Source organism: Psammomys obesus, unplaced genomic scaffold, assembly GCF_907164565.1.
Source record: "Psammomys obesus unplaced genomic scaffold, mPsaObe1.curated_primary_1811, whole genome shotgun sequence".
Lineage (NCBI taxonomy): Eukaryota > Metazoa > Chordata > Mammalia > Rodentia > Muridae > Psammomys > Psammomys obesus.
The window spans coordinates 14,181,354-14,201,711 of NW_026585686.1; positions in this window are offsets into that span (position 1 = coordinate 14,181,354).

Below are 20,358 nucleotides of genomic sequence, written 5' to 3' on the forward strand. Positions count from 1 at the left end.
CAGAGGAAGATGATACAGCCAGTCCTGATGAGACCTGATAAGCTAGGGTCAGATGGAAGGGGAGGAGGACCTCCCTTATCAGTGGACTAAGAGAGAAGCAAGTAGGAGATGAGGGAGTGTGGGTGGGGTTGGGAGGGAATGAGGGAGGGAGCTACAGCTGGGATACAAAGTAAATAAACTGTAATTAATATAAAAATAAAATTTTAATTAAAAAAAAGAAAGAGCTGAGGTTGCTCTAGCCTTTCAACTTTGCTGGATTTAATATACATCTTTGTCTTGGGATGTATACACTCTCTTCTTTTACAAATTAGAGACTTTGGCCCAAGGCATTTTGCCCTTGGGGTATATTCCCCATTGTTGTTTTTTTTTTTGTTTGTTTGTTTTGTTTTTGTTTTGTTTTTTTTGTTATAGTTGTTGTTTTGTTTTGTTTTTGCATAACAGGAAACTGTTCCTTAATCACTTTAATCTAATCATTTTAAGAACTTCAGTTTCTTTTTCATATTGGTAGCAACCTTAAATGTCATAATGCTCTTTTCTTCTCCAAGCTGCACATATTTTAATGTCTTTCTGAGTCATTTTTTCTCTATTACTTCAGAAAAGTGATCAATGATATGGTGCTTTGAAATTTCCTACCACAAACAAATAAGTACTTTTAAATTCAGCCTTATGATAATTCTCAGGACACAGGCAGAATGCAGTTAGGTTCTTTGCAATGATGTAACCCAACTGGCTTGCAGCCCATTTCTAATAAAGTCCTTAATATTCTCTGAACCTTTATGAGTCAAGTATCCCCTGGTTACAGTTTTATCACCATCTAATCTCCTAGCAGTGACCATAAGCTCTGTTTACAATATTTAAGGACTCTTCTGGACCAAAGTTACAAACTACTTCATATTGGTTCCACAAACAAGTTTCAAAAGCTATGAATCATACCTTCAGGTTTACTACAACAAAATGATCCCACTCCACATACCCATTTCAATTTATTTACTCGTTGGTTGTTATGAGAAAATACTACAACAAAAAGCAGTTTGGAGGAGAAAAGAAATTTTGTCTGAAAGTTGCTGATGAGTACAGTCCATCTTGATGAGAACATGAGGTCAGCCTGTCAATCATAAAGCGGTGAGGAAACATGAAGTAAGGTTAGGCTACAAAGTCTCAAATTCTCTCTCCAGTGGCATATTTCCTCCAGCATGGCTTCACCCAGAAAGGTTCCATAACCTTCTCGAAAGTGCTACTAGTTTGAGACCAAGAATACAAACACATAGTCCTATGGAGAAATTTTCATATTCAAATCACACACATTGCTTCTAGGAATCAAACTCAGATACTAAGGTATTTCAGGCTTTGAAACAAGTGTTTATTTTACTCTCCTTAGCCATCATGCTGTCCAAAAAGCATTAGTTTCAAAAGTAGATCTGACCTTACTCTTGAAATAATCAATGTTCATATTTGTAGTTGTAATGTAACACTGAAAGATAATTTTATTAGTATAAAACATACACAGTTCTTTATAAAAAGAGTTTTGCAGTCTCAAACAGAATAAGAAGGGTGTGGAGTATTTAGCAAAAAGCCTGCTAGATTTCTTTCATTACAGGATTACTGAGCTAAAAACAATGCTGGCAAGTATACTACACAGTTTAAAACTTTAAAGGAAAGAAAAAAAAATCTATTAATTTTGATGTAATTAAGGTACAAAAATATAGTATCAAAGCTCAGTAGAAATAAAGAAGCCCATTAAAAACAGATTGGGAACAAAAGCTTTAACATATTTCACACTTCCTCTGCTAGCTATCAACTGCCCCAGCAGGATAAAACTGAAAAGTTGCTAGTTGACAGACTGAAACAAATAGTATATGATATGTGCTTTAATCCCTTGGTAATTCAACAATAAATATACTAAATGTAGAAAGAGCCAATGAGAGTAGAAAGATAACAGTTTGTTTATAGACTTAAAGACTTAATTTCTTTAACTGCCAAACAAAAATCACTCATGGACCCATCCTCCATGGCAATAGTACACCTAGCTGCAATGCCAAATATGTAAGTTGAGAAAGTCTTCAGAAGGGAGATACCATGCTGTTTCTTTAGCTCCTACCCCCCAGGCTTACACTCAAGGCAAATCACCAGACTTTCTGTTTCTGAACCAACACTGGTTAATTCTTTGCCTCCAATTTGACTGTGATACAAAAGTGTGAATGCAAATTAGAATGTTTGCTTTCCTCCATACTCCCAGCAGTATGATTGGGTAGACATTTTGGGTTGTTCCTTATTCCTTGTTAAGATATTTGGATTGTGTTAATTGTAAGGGGATGTTGAAAGGATTCTAAATGGACAAAAAAAAATCAATTTTGTATTTTCATTGGAAAACCGTATGTTGCTTAAAGCTTATTTACCAAGCTTGTCTGACTTTCATTGCCTTTGTGCTGTTGTAAAATTCCAGAGATAAAAGTTAACTTGTAGAAAATGCACAGAAGTAATTTTTGTTTATGGATGTGTAAATAAATTTTATTCAATGGAGTATCAAATCACTTTCTTTCTACTCAGAAGAAGCAACTTACATTGATTAAATACACTTATCAGAAATCACGATGATCTTATATATTTCTTTAACTTTTATGCTCTCAGTGTAAAGGCATATAAGGTTTTAAAAATTCCTCATTAATTAATGAGTTAAATAAAAATCTTTGACAAATGTTTACCATATATGTAAATGTAACTACTAAACTTTTAAGATACAATTACCCTTTAATGATGTATTTTATAAACAATATATTTTGTAACTATATCTGCCTTCTCAATTCTGGATGATAAGCCAAGGCAAATGCAGTACAATTATAATTATTTTCCCTGTTACCTTTTATAGGTTGAGATGTTATCATGTGCTCACATGCTTGTCAGTGAGAAACAAATAATAGTTCTGAGAGAAATTCACTTCCTTTATAAGGAAATAAGAAATCTGCAGTGGGAAATGGAGAAATCCTTTTGATTCTTACCTTTAGATATGGTCCTATGAGGACAAGGAATTTGGATATGTCATGTTCAAGAACTATGAAAGAAGAACAAAGAAAATCTTAGGGAAGTTATCTCTGAGTATTAACATGAAATATTGAGTTTTGGAATCAATCAAACTATCTATCAACCAGCTAAATATCTTAAGACCTAGTCTTAGAAAGAGGTGCTATAGTAGGTAACAATTCCTAAATGCAAAGGTTTGCTAGTTGATTGTTCCACACATTTTGTAAACATTCCAACTTTTATTTTCTACCTATAGACATTTTTCTCACCATTTTTTATTTTTCCTTATTTTGGGGGCAGCCTTTCAAAATGACACCACATTCAGCATCACAGACATTGCTCTTCTATTAATATGTTGGAAGGGCATGGGCTTTGAATGGGTCTTCATAAGAGACCACACAATGATCACTCCTTCCCACTCTGCCATTCAGGTGCTACTTCTGCATTATGTGAACTAGTGTATCCTGAGAGGGCAAGTTAGAGTGGGAGTGGCTGGGGATGAAGAGATCTCCGGTGGCTGTGAACGTGATGAGAACAGACTCTTGGGTGACAGATTTCATTGAAACAGATTGTTTAATGGATGGATCAAAGGACACTTACAACCTTTGGGTGGCTGAGTAGGGGCTTTTAGAACGAATGTACATCATTTGCCTCAGCCGTGATGCTGGGGATGATTCATTTGTATGAGGAGGAATTCCAGGTGCTTGTGGACATGAACTTATGAGAGGGACAGAAAGTTTAACCAGGCTACCAAAGGGCAAAAGTGGAGGTCCAGGGCTACATGATTTGGGACATGCAGGCCTAGAGTAGGGAGGGAGCAGTCCTACTATCGATCTCAGGGTGAGTTTTCTGGATTTTGGACATGCCTCGACTCCACTTTCCCTCTATGTGGGCTCCCCTGGTCCTATGGCTTTCTGGTCTCACATGACTCCAAGCTTCATTGTTTTTCATCCAAAAAAAAAAAAAAGAGTATAATTGTGTATCTTTATTTTACTTTGTAATTTTTTCATTATTATTATACTGTTATTATTATTATTTATTACAATTTATTCACTTTATATGCTGGCTGTAGCCCTCTCCCTCTTCTCATCTGGTTCTTCTCTCCCTCCCACTTCCTCCCTCATGTACCTTTCCTAGACCACTTATAAAGGAGGTCTTTCTCCCCTACTATCTGACCCTAGCCTATCAGGTCTCATCAAAACTGTCTAGATTTTTCTCCATGGCCTAGTAAGGCCACCTCACCAGGGGGAGTTGATCAAAGAGCAGACAACCAAGTTCATGCCCTTAGATGACCCTGTTCCCTTTACTAGGGTACCTCCATGGAGACTGAGCTACCCACGGGCTACATCTGAGCAGGGAGGTCCTCTCCATGCATGGCCCTTGGTTAATTCATCAATCTCTGCGGGCATCCCTGGGAACAAATTTTTAAAGTACCTAAATTTCTTAGGATGGCCTTCAACTTACTTTACAGTTTCAGGGTAGCCTTGATCTTATAGTATTTTTTTCTCTGTAACTGGCATTATAGATCTGTGCTTCCATGCTTAAACTGGGGTTTGCTTTTTAACGTTTGTGTGTCTATGTCTAAGTTTTCCAGACTTTTTAAATAAACCAAGAAAAAAATAACAAATGGAGTATGCTTCTAATCCTAGCACTTGAGTGGTGAACTCAGAGTATCAAGAGTTCTAGGTTATCCTCTGTTACAAAAATGAATGAAGCCACACTAGGCTAAATAATACTTTATCTCAAATAAACAGTCAATACATACACAAATAAAAAGGTAGGAGAAGGTTGGGGAATTTCTCTCAGCCAGTTCAGAGCACCTTTTGCTCTTACAAAGAACCACAGTTTCTTTTCAAGTACACACTTTGTGGCTCACAATGATCCATAACTTCAAAAGTACATGATGCATATAAATACATACATACATACATACATACTTACATACATACATATATACAAAATGTTTATATACTGTGTGCATACAATGTATAGTATATATACACATAGATATTCATACATATATACACAGTTATATATACAATGTATATATAACATGTATATTACATATATAAAGTGTATATTATACATATATATGCATAATACGTATAATAGATATATTCACTTTATTTCTATATAATATATTTTATATATTAGATTTGTTCATTTTATTTTATATGTAAGAAATATATCTGTATACATAAATCATGGGTTAGGAGACAGTTATCCTATCAACAGGGCTACAGGCTGGAAAAATTATTTGATAATTAGAAAGTAAATGAAAATTGGTGATTAGGAAATAGTTTCATCATTGTGAAAAGTGTCAGAGAACCTTTATCCAAGCCATCTACAGCTAAGGAAGGAAAAGAGGCTGTGTCTATTACTAGAGGAATACATCTAATATATTATCTATGAAGGTAAGGATAATTTCTGAAGTTATTCTTTTCTTTTTCAGGAAAAGCAAGTTCAAAACTTGTATCCTTTTTCTTTTATCTTTCTTGCTTTGTTTCTCCACCACCCCTGCTTTATTTAATAGCAATCAATCCAAAGAACTGTGATGAAACAGGCACTGCAATGAGAGTGGTGTCATTAGACCTGATTGCAATTCCACTTCTCCTCCTTAGTTAACAGTTCTGTGACATTGGGTGATATTCCCATATCTCTGGACTTAATAAACCAAGATGCCAGGTTGGCTGCTTTTTCAAGACTTTTCTAAGTACCAACTTTTCTGATTCTCCGATTCTTTACTTTGAGGTCATTTTCTACTGCAATTTCCATTTGTTAGTGTCTCTTTGTCACAAGTGCAGCCCAGACAAATGTCTAAATAAGATCTGCCAGTCTCCATTGTTCCTCACCTGATAAAGAAAACTGGCTTCAGAGTCCGGTATCATTGAAGACATATTGTTTTACATGACCTAAATTGAGATGAACTTGTAGGAGTTTTTATGTGATCTGTCTGCTCTTTGGTGAGTGGAAGACTCAAAGTACTTAAAGGCTGGCTGGTCAAAGTTTACTAAATGTACTAAATTTTAAATTTGATGCTGCTATGATCAGCTTGATTTGGTGTTTGTATTTTTAAGAAAGGCATATATAAGGCACTAAGAGAGCTAACTGGAATTGGTGTTATTCATTGCAATACCAGATTGAAAATCCCTCTTATTTACTGTCGACCATGGTAAAACCTCAGCACTTAGAGATTTGGCATTATATATATATATATATATATATATATATATATATATATATATATATATATATATATATAATTAAATGTTGGCGAGGTTACAGAGAGTGCTATGTAAACATGGATGATTTTTTTTATTAATGTTCAGGGATATAGAGATTCCAATCATGTATAGAGAATAAAGAGCACATTATTTCCCACCAACTGATAATGCTTTAGTATCCTTAAGGAGTGCACCAACTAAAAAAAAAATCTACAAAAGCACCTATTTTGAGGGTGGAGAAATAGCCTGCCAATGACTTCACACATACAGATTTAATGGTTTTACCTAGAAAAGGTGAGACATGGTAAACAGAACACGTAAGAAAGGTGCTTCGTGCCCATTTTTTTTATTTTTTTATTTTATTAATTACACTTTATTCACTTTGTATCCTCCTATAAGCCCCTCTTTCATCCCCTCTTGGTACCACCCTCCCCTCTCCCTTTTTCACACATGCTCCTCCCCAAGTCCACTGATAAGGAAGGTCCTCTTCTCCTTCCTTCTGATCTTAGTCTATCAGATCTCATCAGAGGTGGCTGCATTGTCATCTTCTGTGGCTTGGTAAGGCTGTTCCCCGCATCAGGGAGAGGTGATCAGAGCAGGACAACCAGATTATGTCAGAGGCAGTCCCTCTTCCCATTACTATGTTAACCCTCTTGGACAGTAAATTACTATGGGGTACATCAGTGCAGGGGATCTAGGTTATTTCGATGCCAGGTACTTGGTTGAGTATGAGTCTTTGGGAAGACCCCTATGTTCAAATTTTCTGGTTCTGTTGCTCTCCTTGTGGGGTTCCTGTCCTCTCCAGATCTTACTATTTCACACTTCTTTCATAAGATTCCCTGCATTCTGCCCAAAGTTTGGCCATAAGTCTCAGTGTCTGCTTTGATAGTCTGCAGGGCAGAGCCTTTCAGAGGCCCTCTGTTGTAGGCTCCTAACTTGTTTCCTGTTTTCTTCTTCTTCTGATGTCCATACTCTTTGACTTTTGGGATGCAGATTGAGCATTTTAGTCAGGGTCTTCTCTTTTAATTAGTTTCCTTAGATGTACAGATTTTAGTAGGTTTATATTATGTTATATGTCCATATGAGTGAGGATATACCATGTGTGTCTTTTTGCTTCTGGGACAGCTCACTCAGGATGATCCTTTCCAGGTCCCACTATTTACCTGCAAATTTCATGATTTCCTTATTTTTCATTGCTGAGTAATACTCCATTGTGTAGATGTACCACAATTTCTGCATCCATTCTTCAGTTGAAGGGCATCTGGGCTGTTTCCAGCTTCTGGCTATTACAAATAAAGCTGCTACAAACACGGTTGAGTAAATGTCCTTTTTGTGTACTTGAGCCTCTTTTGGATATGTGCCTAGGAGTGGTATGGCTGGATCTTGAGGGAGCGCTATTCTTAGTTGTCTGAGGAAGCACCAGATTGATTTCCAGAGTGGTTGCACCAGTTTACATTCCCACCAGCAGTGGAGAAGGGCTCCCCTTTCTCCATAACCTCTCCAGCATGTGTTGTCACTTGAGTTTTTCATCTTGATCATTCTGATGGGTGTAAGGTGAAATCTCAGGGTCGTTTTGATTTGCATTTCCTTGATCGCTAATGAGGTTGAGCATTTCTTTAAGTGTTTCTCTGCCATTCGATATTACTCTGCAGGGAGTTCTCTGTTTAGCTCTGCTCCCCATTTTTTTAATTGGATTACTTGGTTTGCTGCTTTTCAGCTTCTTTAGTTCTTTATATATACTGGATATTAGCCCTCTGTCAGATAAAGGGTTGGTGAAGATTCTTTTCCAATCTGTCGGCATTCGTTTTGTTTTGATGATGGTGTCCTTTTCTTTACAGAAGCTTTTCAGTTTTATGAGGTCCCATGTATTGATTGTTGCTCTCAGAGCCTGTGCTGTTGGTGTTCTGTTCTGTTCTGTTGTCTCCTGTATCTATGAGTTCTAGGGTTTCCCCAACTTTTTCTTCTAACCTATTTAATGTGTCTGGTTTTATGTTGAGGTCTTTGATCCATTTGGACTTTAGTTTTGTGCAGGGTGATAAGTATGGATCTATTTGCATTTTTCTACATGTAGATATCCAGTTAGACCAGCACCATTTGTTGAAGATGCTATCTTTTTTTCCCTTGTATGATTTTGGCATCTTTGTCAAAGATCAGTTGTCCATAAGTGTGTGGGTTTATTTCTGGGTCTTCTGTTTGGTTCCATTGATCCACCTTTCGTTTTCTTTTCCAGTACCATGAAGTTTTTATAACTGTTGCTCTATAGTACAGCTTAAGATGATCTCCTGAACACCTTTTATTTTAGAGGATTGTTTTAGCAATTCTGGGTTTCTTGTTATACCATATGAAGTTGAGAATCTTTTCTTTTCACGTCTTTAAAGAATTGTGTTGGTAATTTGATGGTAATTGCATCGAATCTGTATATTGCTTTTGGTAAGATGGCCATTTTTGCTATGTTAATCCTGCCAAGCCATGAGCATGGGAGATCTTTCCATCTTCTCATATCTTCTTCTAATTCTTCAGAGACTTGAAATTTTTTTCATATAAGTCTTTGACTTGCTTGGTTAGGGTTACACCACGGTACTTTATGTCATTTGTGGCTATTGTGAATGGTGTTGTCTCCCCAATTTCTTTTTCAGCTCTTTGTCTTTTGTATATAGGAGGGCTACTGATGTTTTTAGTTAATTTTTTATCTGGCTACTTTGCTGAAGGTATTTATCAGCTCTAGGAGTTCCCTGATAGAGTTTTTGGGGTCACTCAGGTATACTATCATATCATCTGCAAATAGTGATACTTTGTCTTCTTCCTTTCCAATTTGTATCCCCTTGTTCTCCTTCAATTGTCTTATTGCTCTAGCATGGACTTCCAGAACTATGTTGAAGAGATATGGAGAGAGTGGGAATCTTTGTCTTGTCCCTGATTTCAGTGTGTTTGCTTTACGTTTCGCTCTGTTCAGTTTGATGTTGGCTATAGGCTTGCTGTATATCGCCTTTACTATGTTTAGATATGTGCCTTGTATCCCTGATCTCTCCAATACTTTGAACATGAATGGATGTTGGATTTTGTCAAATGCTTTTTTGGCATCTAGGGAGATTATCATGTGGTTTTTTACTTTCAGTTTGTTAATATGGTGGATCACATTGATGGCTTTCTGTATATTGAACCACCCCTGCATACCTCGGGTGAAGCCTACTTGGTCATAGTTGATAATATCTTTGTTGTGTTCTTGTATTCGGTTTGCAAGTATTTTGTTTAGTATTTTTGCGTCAATTTTCATAAGGGAGATTGACCTGAAATTCTCTTTCTTTGTTGGGTCTTCGTGAGGTTTAGGTACCAAGGTGACTGTGGCTTCATAGAATGAGTTTGGTAATGTTCTTTCTGTTTCTATTTTGTGGAATAGTTTGAAGAGAATTGGAGTAAGCTCTCTTTGAAGTTCTGGTAGAATTCTGCGCTGAAACCATCTTGTCCTGGGGTTTTTTGGATGGGAGACTTTCGATGACTGCGTCTATTTCCTTGGGGGCCATTTTTCACATGTGATGTGTGAACCAGTTTTGGTACACAGAGTAACAGTAAGAGATAAAATCTCCTCTAATTAGGCAATACATCGTCCATAATTTGCATTATAAATATAACATTTGCACTTGTGCAAGGCCACAAACTAGAGAGGCAATTTATATAGATAATCAAGAACAGAAATAGTGAAAAAATATAATAAAAAAAAGTTAATGTATAGAGGAGCACGTCCTGTGGACAAAAAATTAGAGTTTTTGGAGCAAGTTTGCAGAACTATCAGAAGATTTCTTTTTTTTTTCCTTTTTAAAATTTTTATTTTATTTTTATTAATTACAGTTTATTCACTTTGTAACCTAGTTGTAGCCCCCTCCCCCATATCTTCCCAATCCCATCCTCCCTCCCTCTTCTTCTCCTATGCCCCTCTCCCAGTCTAATGATAGTGGAGATGCTTCTCCCCTTCCATCTGACCCTAGTCTATCAGGTCTCATCAGGACTGGAGTCTTTGTCTTCCTCTGTGGACTGGTATGGCTGCTCTCCCCCTCAGGTGGAGGTGATCACAGAGCTAGGAAATAAGACAGGACCCTATCACAGAAGGCCTCTGAAAAGGTCTACCCAGCAGGGTAATGAAACATGCTTAGGCAGAGTTCAGGGAATCTTATGAAAGAAGGGAGAGATAGAAAGAGCTGGAGGGAACAGGAGCTCCACAAGGAAAGCAACGGAACCAAAAAATCTGGGCACAGGGTCTTTTCTGAGACTGATACACCAAACATCATGCATGGAGGTAACTTAGAACTCCTGCACAGAAGTAGCCCATGGCAGCTCAGTGTTTAAGAGGGTTCCCCAAAAATAGGAACAGGGACCATCTCTGACATGAACTCATGGGCTCCCTCTTTGATCAGAAGATTTTCTTAGAGTGCAGTCTCATTCAGTAAGCTAAGGGCCTACCTGTTTAATAAGCTTCTAGATGATATGATCTTGCCAAAGAGCCATGCCTTACATTAAGGAAAATCCTAGAATCTTTTCACACACTCACAGGGATTATGATCTACAAGGTAGCTGCAGATAATAAGACCTGTATTTAATTTAGTAGTTGTTTTATTTATAAAAAAAATAGCATGGTTTTATTCTATGGTATTCATAGGACTTTTTATATTTAAAGTTTTATTAGTAAAATATGAATTGTTTTAGTATAATTGTACAATAGCAAAAATCAGGGCATACATGCACATCTAAGGACTGGTATCTGTGAGAAAGCTTTGCCTTATACATTTATGGTTACACAGAACCTGTCATTTGACTTACCTGCATATGTGTTAATGCTGCCAAAACATAATATTTTCTCTGTCTTGTCACTCACATGATGTCCTCTGTGTGATTTTTTTTTTCTTTTGCTGTCATAAAAAGCCATGACTAAACCAGGCAATGTTATCACACACCTTTGATCTCGGCAGAGGCAGAGGTAGAGGCAGAGGCAGAAGCAGAGGCAGAGGCAGAGAGGCAGAGGGGCGATTACTTTCGTATTACATTACTGAGGGAATAAAATGAGTAAAGCCAGACTGAGTTTTTGTTTCTATTACAAAGGGGTTCTGCGTTTTACTGAGTGGACTCACAGTCTAATGATCTCTTTGCTGTCTGAGACAGTACAGCTGATAAGCAAAGTACAGCTTTAAGCTGCTTGCTGTAATGCTTTTCCACCACGATAGAGCTTATCCCTCTGGATGAACAAGTGCAAATGAGTCCTTTCTATATGTTATCTTGGTCATGGTCTTTTATCACAGCAACAAGAAGGTAACTAATACCTCAGGCTGCCTTGTCTAGCCTCAGTGGGAAAGGGTGTGCTTACTCCTGCTGTCCAAGGGTGGGTTGGTACCCATGCAGGACCTCCTCTTTTCTGAGAAGGAAACAGGGTAGTAAGGGAAGACGGGCCTGAGAATGGGATTGGGAGAAGAGGATGGAAGGGGCAGCAATCAGGCTGTAACGTGTTTAAATAAATTAATAAAAAAAAATTTAAAAAAAAGAGAATAAACTTTAATTTCAAAAAGTGCTGACTCTGAAGGAATGTGAATTACTTTAAATTTTTTATTATTATAATTTATTACAATTTATTCAATTTGTATCCCAGCTGTGGTCTATTTCCTCATCTCCTCCTTTTTTTTTAATTTTATTTTTCTCATTAGTTACATTTTGTTAATTCTGTATCCCAGCTGTATCCCTCATTCCCTCCCCAGTCCTACCCTCCCTCCCTCATCTCCTCCCTGCCCCTTTCCAAGTCCACTGATAGGGGAGGACCTCCTCCCCTTTCATATGACTCCGTTTTGTCAGGTATTTTCAGGACTGGCTGCAAAGTCCTCCTCTGTGGCCTAACAGTACTGCTCCTCCCTTGGGAGGTGGGGAGGTCAAAGAGCCAGTCATTGAGTTCCTGTTAGAAATAGTCCTTGTTCCCCTTACTATGGAAAACCAATTGATTACTGATCTATCACAGGTCACATCCGAGCAGAGGTTCTAGGTTTTATCCTCTCATGGTCTTTGGTTGAGTGTCCATCTCAGAAAAGACCCCGTGCCCAGATATGTTTGGTCCTTGTGGAGCTCCTATCCTTTCCACATCAAACTCTCCTTCTTTCATATGATTCCCTGCACTCTGCCGAGGGTTTGGTTATGAGTCTTAGTATCTACTTTGATACACTGCTAGGTAGAGTCTTTCAGCTGCCTTCTGCGGTAGACTCCTGTCATACGTTCAATGCATATCCCATTTGTCTTTCTAAATGAGGATTAATCATCATACCCCGTGTCCGCCTTCTTGATTATCTTCTTTAGGTGTATAGATTTCATTATGTTTATCATATCTTTTAGGTTTATATAAGAGAGTATATTCTATGTTTGTCTTTCTCCTTCTGGGATACTTCACCCAGAATGATCTTTTCTAGATCCCACTATTTGCCTGCAAATTTCATGATTTCCTCTTTTTTGATTACTGAGTAGTATTCCATTGTGTAAAAATACCACAATTTCTGTACCCATTCCTCCATTGATGGACATCTGGGTTGTTTCCAGCTTCTGGCTATTACAAATAAAGCTGCTACAAACATGGTTGAGCAAATGTCCTTATTGTGTATTTGAGCAAATTTTGGGTATATGCCTAGCAGTGGTATAGCTGGGTCTCGAGGAAGCACTATTCCTAGTTGTCTGAGAAAGCACCAGATTGACTTCCAAAGTGGTTGTACCAGTTTACATTCCCACCAGCAATGGAGGAGGGTTCCCCTTTCTCCACAACCTCTCCAGCATGTGTTGTCACTTGAGTTTTTGATCTTGGCCATTCTGATCCTCATCTCCTCCTAATCCCACCCTCCCTCCATCTTCTCCCCTTATGCTCCTCCCCTAGGCCCTGTTTTCTCCCCCTTCCTATGTCCATCCCGTTTGCCTTTCTGAATGGATGATTGGTTATTTTACCCAGGGTCCTCCTTACATAGTTTCTTTAAGTATATAGATTATAGTATGTTTATCCTATTTATATGTCTAATATGCAATTCTAAGTGAAAATACACCATGTGTGTCTTTCTGTTTCTGGGATACCTCACTCAGGATGATCTTTTCTAGTTCCCACCATTTGCCTGCAATTTTCATGATTTCCTTGTTTTTAATTGTTGAGTAGTATTCCATTGTGTAAATGTACCACATTTCTGTATCCATTCCTCTGTTGAGGGACATCTGGGTTATTTCCAGATTCTGAGGCTATTATGAATAAAGCTGCTCCAAACACAGGGGAGAAAATGTCCTTGTTGTATACTTGAGCTTATGTTGGATATATGCTTAGAAGTGGTATAGCTGGATCTTGAGGTAGCACTATTTCTAATTTTCTGAAAAAGAGTCAGATTTCCAAAATGGTTGTACAAGTTTACATTCCCACCAGCAATGGAAGAGGGTTCCCCTTTCTCCACATCCTCTCCTGCATGTATTGTCACTTGAGTTTTCCATCTTAGCCATTCTGATGGATATAAGGTGAAATCTCAGGGTCATTTTGATTTGCATTTTCCTAATAACTAAGGATGTTGAGCATTTCTTTAAGTGTTTCTTTGCCATTCGATATTCCTTTATTGAGAATTCTCTGATTGGCTCTGTACCCCATTTTTTAAAAGATTTATTTATTTTTTATCAACATTCTTCCTGCACCTCAGATCTTACTATAGAGATGATTGCAGGTTTGAGTCACCATGTGGTCGTCTGGGAATTGAACTCAGGACCTTTGGAAGAACAGTGAGTGTTCTTAACCTCTGAGCCATCTCTCCAGCCCCTGTACCTTATTTTTAACTGGATTACTTTATTTGTTGCTTTTCAACTTTTTTAAAAATTTTTTTTATTAATTACACTTTATCCATTTTGTATCCCCCCATAAGCCTCTCCCTCCTCCCATCCCGATCCCACCCTCCCTCCCCTTTCTGCATGCATGCCACTCCCCAAGTCCACTGATAGAGGAGGTTCTCCTCTCCTTTCTGATCTTAGTCTATCAGTTCTCATCAAAAGTGGCTGCATTGTCCTCTACCGTGGCCTGGTAAGGCTGCTCCCCCCTCAGGGGGAAGTGATCAACAAGCAGGCCAATCAGATTATGTCAGAGGCAGTCCCTCTTCCCATTACTATGGAACCCACTTGGACACTGAACTGCCATGGGCTACATCTGTGCAGGAGTTCTAGGTTATCTCCACGAATAGTCCTTGGTTGGAGTATGAGTCTCTGGGAAGTTCCTTGTGTTCATATTATCTTGTTCTGTTGCTCTGCTTGTGGAGTTTCCATCCCCTCCAGCTCTTACTATTTCCCACTTCTTACATAAAATTCCATTCACTTTGCCCATCAGTTGTCCATCAGGCTCAGCATCTTCTTTGACAGTCTAAACTGCAGAGGCTTTCAGAGGTCCTCTGTGTCAGGTTCCAAGGTTGTTTCCTGTTTTCTTCTGGCTTTCAGAGGCCCTCTGTAGCAGGTTCCTAGGTTGCTTCCTATTTTCTTTTTCTTCTGATGTCCATCCTCTTTGCCTTTCAGGATGGGGATTGAACATTTTAGTTAGGGTCCTCTCTTTTGCTTAGTTTGTTTAGATGTGCAGATTTTAGTGGGTTTATTCTATGTTGTATGTTTATATGAGTGAGTATATACCATGTGTGTCTTTTTGCTTCTGCGACAACTCAAGATGATCCTTTCCAGGTCCCACCATTTACCTGCAAATTTCATGATTTCCTTATTTTTCATTGCTGAGTAATACTCCATTGTATAGATGTACCACAGTTTCTGTATCCATTCTTCAATTGAGGGGCATCTGGGCTGTTTCCAGCTTCTGGCTATTACAAATAAAGCTGCTACAAACACGGTTGAGCAAATGTCCTTTTTGTGTACTTGAGCCACTATTGGGTATATGCCTAGGAGTGGTATGGCTGGATCTTGAGGAAGCGCTATTCCTAGTTGTCTGAGAAAGCTCCAGATTGATTTCCAGAGTGGTTGTACAAGTTTACATTCCCACCAGCAGTGGAGAAGGGTTCCCCTTTCTCCACAACCTCTCCAGCATGTGTTGTCCCTTGAGTTTTTGATCTTGGCCATTCTTATGGATGTAAGGTGAAATCTCAGGGTTGTTTTGATTTGCATTTCCTTAATGGCTAATGAGGTTGAGCATTTCTTTAAGTGCTCCTCTGCCATTCGATATTCCTCTACAGAGAATTCTCTCTTTAGCTCTGTTCCCCATTTTTTAATTGGATTATTTCGTTTGTTGCTTTTTAGCTTGTTTAGTTATTTATATATACTGGATATATATATATATCTGTCAGATAAAGGGCTGGTGATGATTCTTTCCCAATCAGTAGGCAGTCGCTTTGTTTTGATGAAGGTGTCCTTTGCTTTACAGAAGCTTTGCAATTTCATGAGGTCCCATTTATTGATTGTTGCTCTAAGAGCCTGTGCTGTTGGTGTTCTGTTCAGGAAGTTTTCTCCTGTACCAATGAGTTCTAGGGTATTCCTCACCTTTTTTTTCTAGCCGATTTAATGTGTCTGGTTTTATGTTGAGGTCTTTGATCCACTTGGACTTCAGTTTTGTGCAGGGTGATAAGTATGGATCTATTTTCATTTTTCTACATGTAGACATCCAGTTGGACCAGCACCATTTGTTGAAGATGCTATTTTTTTTTCCCTTGTATGGTTTTGGCATCTTTGTCAAAGATCAGGTGTCCATAAGTGTGTGGGTTTATTTCTGGGTCTTCTGTTGGATTCCATTGATCTACCATTCTGTTTCTATGCCAGTACCATGCAGTTTTTATAACTGTTGCTCTATAGTACAGCTTGAGACCAGGGATGGAGAGACCTCCAGAAGATCTTTTATTGTAGAGGCTTTTCAACTTTTTAATTTCTTTTATATTAGCCCTCTGTCAGATATAGGGTTGGTGAAGATCCTATCCCAATCCGTAGGCTGTTGTTTTGTTCTGATGACTGTGTCCTTTGCTTTACAGAAGGTTTTCAGTTTCATGGAGTCCCATTTATTGATTGTTGATCTTAGAGCCTGTGCTGTTGGTGTTCGTTTCAGGTCTCCTATGCCATTTATTTCAAGACTCTTCCTCATGTTTTTTTCTGTCTGGTTACGTGTGTCTGGTTTTATGTTGATGTCTTTGATCTTCCTTTGTGCAGGGTGATAAATACAGATCTTTTGCACTCTTGTACATGTAGACATCCAGTTAGACCAGCACCATTTGCTGAATATGCTATTTTTTTTCATTGTATTGTTTTGGCTTCTTTGTCAAAAATCAAGTATCTGTAGGTGTGTGGGTTCATTTCTGGGTCTTCTACTAGATTCCATTGATCCACCATTATGTTTCTATGCCTGTACCATGAGGTTTTATTACTGCTGCTCTATAGTACAACTTCAGATCAGGGATGGAGATACCTCCTGAAGATGTTATTGTACAGGATTATTTTAGCAATTCTGGTTTTTTTGTTTGTTTGTTTGTTTGTTTGTTTTCCCAAATGAAATTGAGAATTGTTCTTTCAAGTTCTGTAACGAGTGGGGTTGGCATTTTGATGAAATTGCACTGAATCTGTAGATTGCTTTTGGCAGGATGGCCATTTTCATTATGTTAATCCTACCTATCCATGAGCATGGGAAATCTTTCCATCTTCAAATATCTTCTTCAATTTCTTTCTTCAGACTTGTAGTTTATTATTTTTTTTTTAAACAGGTCTTTCACTTGCTTCGTTAAAGTCACACCAAGTTACTTTATGTTATTTGTGGCTATTGTGAAGGGTGTTGTTTCCCTAAATTCTTTCTCATCCCTTTTGTCTGGAATTTGAAGTTCTGACAAATGGTTCCTTTGTAAATATTTTAAACAGAATTTTTGCCCCATTTAACTATTTGTCAGCTAAAACAGTATTTTTAGTTTATATTTCCCATATAGCATTTATCTATTTTTTTTATGTGTCTGACTCCATGCCACAATATATGTATGGTGGTCCCAGAAAAAAACTTGCAGTTGTCAGTTTTCTCATTCTCTCAGATAGTTCCTAGAAAGCAAACTGAAGTTAAATGTCTTGACAGCTAGGACATTTCCTTCCAGAGTCATCAGCCCCAAATACCAGCTTTAAATACTAAATTTCCCACTGTGATAGTGTACTGAAATAAGTGAGTCATTTACTCTCTTGGTTTCACACATAAAATGCTGTGAGACTCAGTGACCTTAACAACTGTTACTGCTTTCAATAGCTTCCTTTGCATTTCTCACCCACTTTATGGATGACCTAGATGAATACTACCTTCGGGTATCTCCAGTAACAGATCTCTGATTTCTAAATATATGCAAGCAAAAATATCCCAACTTATATCCACCTATAAACAAATACATTATAATCCTGTTGTGTGTTGGGTTATATATATATATATATATATATATATATATATATATATATATATATGACCAATAAATCACTAAATTGTCCCTACTCTTTCACTCTTATAGGTTCCACCAGAGTCTGAGGTACTGTTGACAGTTTAATTCAAATCTCTGTTTTCAACCATAATTTCTAGCTCTATATCATTCTCAGAAGTGATTATCTTCTCTCATGGATACCTTCATGACATCTGTTTATTTTGCCTACGGTAAAGGGGCATACCTATAATCAACAGCACTAAGTAGGTAGAGGCAGTAGGATTAAGAGTCTATGACCAGCTTCTGCTACATTGTGAGTCTGAGGGCATCCTACCAACAGGTGCACAAACAAACCTTTCAATTGAAATCTCATTTCATATTTCTGTAAGTAACAATACTGGTGAACTGGGCTCAGGCCTTTCCTGAGGGCAGTATCTCCTCTCAGCTGCCTTCTCCAGGGCCTAAATTTGCATATTTACATTCAACAGTTTCATCATTATCAACATCATCATCTTTTAAAATCTTGTTTGCAATCTGTTCACTCTGGAGTTTGCTCATATTTTCAGTCAGTGAAATTTCTTTCTTTCTTTAGATCATCTCATTGTTTTTCTTTAAGTCTTGCTTATGTGACTACAGCTACATCGGTCTTGCCAGAGATATCAGGATACTCTCACCTCAGTTTCTACTTTTGAATTTTCCTCTGAACACCTGTACAGACACCCAATAAATAGATTTCCTCTTGTCATTTAGAGCTCTTACTCAAATGTAACCATTAGGGAAGATTCCTTTCACTACATGATTCCATTCTTTTTGTCTCATCACTCTCAATACTTAATGCTTTGCCAACACAGAATGTTTTGCTGCTCAAACGGAGTGTGTGTATATGTGTGTATGTGTACATTTTATTGATTTTCTGTGGCATTTCAGCACTTATCTAGTATATGACAGAATAACTAGCAAGTAATAGTTTATAGAAACAGTGAAAAATACCTCATTTTAAGATTCTGGTTTTTGTCACTTATCAATGTCAGTAGTTTCTGATCCTAGCCATCCAATGAAAAAAAAAATCACCTTAATTTAAAACTCAATTTGATTTTAGCACTACTGAAGCAAAATGTCTGAGAAAAGAGTATTCAGGATAGTGTAATTTTAATAAGTCTCTGGAAACTTCTGATGTGCAGTCAGAGTTTTTGGTCTACATCTCAAATTCAGGAATACAAAAGAAATTATAGGGTAATAGTTAACAAACAGTTATTGACATCATCTTAGATTAGATTCCAACTTTATATTTACTTGATGTCATTGTTTGATCTCTGTTTCTGTAATAGACAAAAATGACAAAAAGAAACTGGGCGAATGGTGTTTGTTCCATCCATCATCTAGGAAAACCAAGGCAAAGTTCAAGATAGGAACCAGGTAGCAAGAACAGAAGCAGAGACCATTAAGCACATATGATATAATGAGCTACAGAATCTTTACATGTCTTAAATTATTCCAACTAGGAGGGAGGGTGGGATTAGGAAGGAGTGGGGGAGGGGACTACAGCTGGGATACAATGTGAATAAATTGTAATTAATAAAAATAAAATTAAATCAATAAAATGTAGTTGAAATTATCATACGATGAAAGAAACTTCTGGTTATTTGGAAACGAGTACTTCTTACTTTTTGTCAATTTGATATAGAGATGTTTGGGAAGAGAGAAACTTGAGAAGATGCCTCCGTAGCTTGTCCTGAAGGCAATACTGTTGGACAACTTTTAGTTACTGATTGATATGGAAGGACCCAGTGCACTCTGGGTAGTGCCAATCCTGGGTAGGTGGTTCCGGCTTTTATCAAAAGCAAGCTGAGAAAGCCATAGAAAGCAGTAAGCAGATTTATTACATGCTTACTGCCCCTGATCCTGCTTGCCCTGATTTTCCTCAACTGTGGCCCAGGATCAGGTTGCATAAACATAATAAACCCTTTCCTCTCCGAGTTGCTTTTAGTAATGGTGTTTATCACATTAATAGAAAAGAAACTGGAACAGCATAGTCAGCAAAATTGCTTGCTTGCTTATATATTTATTTATTTATTTATTTATTTATTTATTTATTTATTTATCCATCCACTCACTTACTTACTGAAGTACTGTGGTATCCGAATCACATCCATAGAACCCTAGAAACAGCATAAAAATGCTGTTCTGGAATAAAAGCCTAAGGCAGAGAGGCTTAGAGTATACTTTCGTTAAATAGCATGAGACTTATATTTCATGACCAGCTAGACTTCCATTGATAATATAAAGGGCTAATAGTTTAGAGAATATTTGTTTCTGAATTGAGAGTTGATATCCACAGTATATATGCAGAGAATGAATGCTCTTCTATATTAAATGCACAGGCTATGGAATAAAATTGTGTGACACAATTGTCACAGCTTTTACCTGAACTGGCATATAATATAGGAGATGAGTATTTCTTCATGCTTAAGCCATAAACCCAAACAACATTATCATTTTCTGTCATTGGAGTCTTGGGAAGCATTTCACATTTTATTTCTTCTCATCAAATGTCTCTATGAAATCTACTTTGAAGATTATTAGAGGTATGAGCAGCCTTTCCTAGCTGGAATGATAATAGCATTAACTGTAACTAATGCATGTAGTCACAGTGAATATAACATCAGTGTAATTCCATTCTAGTCTTTTTCCATCTTTTCTGTGAAAATCATATTAAATTTCTA